The following is a 5,000-nucleotide window of genomic DNA, read 5'->3' as shown; positions in this document are numbered from 1 at the left end:
ATTGATATCAGACAGGAGTAGACTAATGCTGGTGTCTTTGGACTAACTATGTGTTTGTGCTAACTAGGTGTTATAGATGTGTTAGTTTATATGGCTGTGAGAATGTGTGTACACATGTCTGTGTGCAAGGCCAGGCAGGGTTTGTCTGTCTGTATGTGTGTAGTTGGCGTGTAAACAGTGTGAAACAGTGACATTGATTTAAATGCATGGCTGGCCATGTGGTTGTGGCTGCTATTCACAGGCGTTTACAATAGCAAACACGAAACGGTGGCCTCGATCGATAGCCATGTCTCCTTGCTCTACTTCTAGGCCTCTCTCTCTCTCCCTCTCTCCCCCACTCTCTCTCCCTCTCTCTCTCTCTCTCTCTCTCCTTCCCTCTCCTCTCTATTTGTTGTGTCAGTATCTATGGCCTAGTTTGAGCTGGCAGCGGCTGTTTGTCAGCCCGTTGTGGCATGTGTGGGGAATGCAGAGGCCTTCCGGTACTCACGCAGCACTATACAGTAGGTGGCAAAGGTGGATGTGGCTGGATGGATGTGATGTCCTCTTCACAACCCGCTGAGTCTTACGCACCTGATACTAGTCAATAGGGAACACACCCACTGTCACATTAGCATGGCGCACATATGGAGTGTGAATGAGTCCATTATTTAATCACGCATCGCTAAATACACTCCCTGCAGATTGGCCCAAGTGGATGTGGAAACGAGCATGACTGAGGAGTTATTGGAAACAAACAGCAGTGCTCTGGACCATTTTGTAGGCTCTCCAATGAGCCACAGAGATTTAAGAGATTGCGTGTTTGATAACAGATATGCCAATGGCCACTAACAAAACCTGACCTGCACCCACACTCTCCAGTAGCTTCATTTTCAACGCTAAAGGCCGCTAGTGCTACAGCAGTGCTCTTTAGCATGCGTCATTGCTAATCATTTCCTTCATGATGTTACAGTATACCCCCTTATTTCAATATAGCACACAGTTCAATAGAAAGCGCAGGTCAGCGGTATGGCAGTTTGCTTTGTATGGAAATGGGGATCATCACCTCTCTGTTTATAGTGCAGAAACACTGCCTTTGTAGACGGAGAACAGAGGCTGTGTGTTAGCGTGACCTTGGGAGTAGTCTGCTAGCGGGAAGAGAGGGATAGTTGGCAAGGTGCTCCATTGGGGATGATGACTATAGGTGTCAATGTCACACACTGACGCTGCGCTGATACACGCATTTATCATGCAGGTGGACTTTGTGCTGCCCTTGTATGCACTCCATCATCCACCCACTGTCACGCACACACACACACGCACACACACACACACACAGCGTGCATACACACTATACATTGTCCTGTGTGCCCACTGCCCTCCAGGTTATTGCCGTTTATTACTACTGCTATTACTAGTTCTATAATCATCCATATACATGAGGAGTTAGGTTCCAAACGCTATATCTCCATTATAGAAAACATTAATAAGTCATGTTATTTAATTGTGTATTTCAGCTAATATCAATCAAATTGCAGTTTTGTTATTTTGACTGAGTAAAGATAAATGTAGTAACAATAACCCAATTACAGTTCCATTAACATTACTTGGAGAACAAAATGTTAAAAAATGATTTATGAAAATTCACCAAACTCTTCATATTTCTCAGGGTTTGAGATTTTGAGATTTACCATCAATGCATTGTCCTGAAACAACCCAACTCTCCGGAATCTGACTCAAAGCATGTTTACCGTCCGTGTGCTTGAGATGGCCTCGTCTCCTAGAGGAGTGTCTGTAGGGCTGAGAAGAAGCTACGGTAATCTCCCAGGCAGCTGCTCGGATCAGGAGACCAGAGTCAGCCGGTATGATCAGCTGGACTCAGCTGAGGTGTGTCTGGCCCTAATCTGGACCAGCCGCAGTCTGCCTCCGTCAGAGTGAGCCCCCAATGTTTGTACTTCTCCTTTTCTCATCTCCTCTTCCCCTCTCTCTCTCTTCCTCCCTCTCTCTCTCCACCCTCAGCACATGTTATCCTTGGTGTCTGACTGCAGAGGTGGACTTGAGGAGGCCCTCTCATTTCCTCTCGTCTTTGTCTCTGCTCCCTCTGTCATTGTGACTAATCCACTCTTTCAGAGCCTAGCTCTTTTCTCCAGCTCCTACCCTCCTCCTCCTCCTCCTTCTCCTCATCTAGTCCTCATGTGCCTTTACTTCTCCTCCTGCCTGGTGTTTTTTTCCCTCCTGTTTTCATCCCATCCTCTTTGCACTTGGCCCAGTACCAGACCTTTACTCCTCTCCTCCTCCTCCTCCACCTCACATTTAATCTCCTCATGTTTTGTTCTGCTTCCACTCTTGTCATACTCCTCCTCTCCTCCTCCTCTCCTCCTCCTCCTCTATGGCTTTCACTGTTGGTTTTTCCCCTCCCTCCCCCGGTCTCTTCGCTCCCTCGCTCCCGGTCCACCCCTGCGCCTCGCTGCAGGATAGTGCTTTAATTAGAATCTCCATTTGGACTGCTGGCCTTGGACATTGTTACCGCAGGGCTTGGGGAAGTCAAAAAGAGAAAGATTAAAGCGCATTTTGAAAGATGGAGAAACCAAGCAGGGGAGAACAAAAAAGAAAAAAAGAAATACCCAAGTGAGAAGACTGATATTTTCCATTATTTTTTTTTAAATTCTTTTCTTCCCCAGCTGTGCAGGAGGTAGAAGGAGAGTGAGCGCGGGCTTCCCACCGCTCGGTGTTATTCCACTGACAGGGGAGGGCAGGGCCACTCGCTGCTTCTCAATCCACCCAGGCCGTCCGTACAGAGCCGTCTCACCACACAGCATATAATCCCTTTTCTGTGCTTTACATACATAGTCATCAGACGGGATTAGGCTTTAATGCGTCACCAACATGACTAATGACTGTGCAGAATGTGATGTGAACGTGTGTGTGTGTGTGTGTGTGTGTGTGTAGTATGTACAGTATCTACAATAGTATGCAGGTTTTTTTGTGTGCTTGATGTGTGTAATTAACCAAATTTACCAATTACTTGTACTAGAAAGGGTGTGTGTGCCAGTAGAATCTGTCTATTTCTCACACCTTTTAACAGCATCAAAGCCATGCAAAGCTTCCTGTGACGTGTAAAACACCTGGGTCTCCTTGCCTCTCTCATCTTCACATTCAGCCCCATATCTCTGCTAGCCGGGTTTGTTTTTTCAGCAGGCGTCTCTGCACCAGCCAGCAGGCCTCTGACTCCCAGCTAATCGGCCACTAGCCCCGCAGAATACTGAACACAGCCGGCGCCTGGAAATTAATTAGTGGAGCCTGATAGACGCACACACACACTACCCACACACCACACACCCACACACACACTGCGCGCCATCAGATTGTGTCGGTGACGCCACTCGGCTACAGCCTTTGACCCCAGCCAACATTCCGACCCACCGGAGACTCAGACCTCTTGTCCAAGCAGACAGGGTGGCATCGGGGCTGTTGTTCGCAATGGCAGTGGAGGTCGGTTGTGAGGTGGGGGGGGGGTTACTGAATAATTTCCATGGTGGCTTGTATTGTCTCTCTGCTTCAGTTTGGCATGGTGCGGGAATAGTCGTTAGCTTTGTCCTCTAACGAGGGGATCAAACACGAGTGTAATTAATAGATCGTATCATGCCAGCCAGGGAGCCCCTGCTGCTGAGCATCATGGGAAAAAAATAAACCTTTTTTTCACTGTCTGTTTGTAGTCAGTAGGGCTGAGAAGAAGCTAAGGAAATCTCTGAGTCAGCCAGTATAACCAACTGGACTAACCATTACAGTCGCCTAGTCTAGTAGACTAGACTGTGTGCTGCCGGGCCCCACCCTAGAGGATATGCATTTGTAAGTGTTGCAGGCGCTATGATATGAATCTTGTATACAGTGGTGTGTTTGCATGTGTGTGTGTGTGTGTGTGTGTGTGTGTGTGTGTGTGTGTGTGTGTGTGTGTGTGTGTGTGAGAGAGAGAGAGAGAGAGAGAGAGAGAGAGAGAGAGAGAGAGAGAGAGAGAGAGAGAGAGAGAGATTGAGATGGGAAGTAGAAGAGGAGAATATATGAACCAATGAGCCTCTGGTGCCAAGAGCCCTGGAGTAAAAAAAATGTCCCGGTAACCAATCCACAAGCATTCCATTACTGTTCCACAAATGTTCCATTATCTTGCCCACACCTACAGCGCTGATGGCACTGTCGATAACTCACCGCGCAGAGAGTGGGGCTGGGATTGCCGCAAGTGAGGCGCACAGACAGGCACTACACACACACACACACACACACACACACACACACACACACACACACACACACACACACACACACACACACACACACACACACACACACACTCACACACACACACACACACGTAAACGACCGCCCTAAAGCGAGTCTGAACTGACAACACACAACTATAGGGGCACAAACATACACACACACTCGCTCACACGAAGCCTGAGTCATAACACACACATGCACACACACACTTATGCAAATTCTACAGGCACACATATTCTCTCTATCTGTCTTTCTTTTCTCTCTTTCACTCTCTCTCTCTCTCTCTCTCTCTCTCTCTCACACACACACTCATACCCACAAACACACATACTCATAATGCTCCCCCAACTGGTTGTTGGAGCTTTAAATGTCTGCTAAGGGAGCTCTTTTTTCTATGTGTGGGGAAAGGTGTCTGGTAGGCAGATAAATTATGTAAATGCTGTAATGAATGGCTGTGCTGTGCTGTTTAGGACCTGTTTTGTGTGTGTGTGTGTGTGTGAGCGAGAGAGAGCACGCACATGTTTGTGTGTGTGTGTGTGTGTGTGTGTGTGTGTGTGTGTGTGTGTGTGTGTGTGTGTGTGTGTGTGTGTGTGAAGGCTTGAAGCTCGTTTAGCTTAAACTCACAACCTGAGTTATGGCACCCAGGCCCCCATGATGTGGGAATTTGGACGTAAACAGGTCTAGTGCCATTTCAATTTAATTCACATAAACATATATCTGTGGCTGCCTGCCACTGCAAGGCCAGACCA

This window comes from Alosa pseudoharengus, unplaced genomic scaffold (assembly GCF_046254945.1).
Source record: "Alosa pseudoharengus isolate Yale_2024_CS ecotype anadromous, Long Island Sound unplaced genomic scaffold, YU_APseudo_1.1 YU_APseudo_1.1_scf_2, whole genome shotgun sequence".
Lineage (NCBI taxonomy): Eukaryota > Metazoa > Chordata > Actinopteri > Clupeiformes > Clupeidae > Alosa > Alosa pseudoharengus.
Note: the sequence above shows the minus strand (reverse complement) of the source record.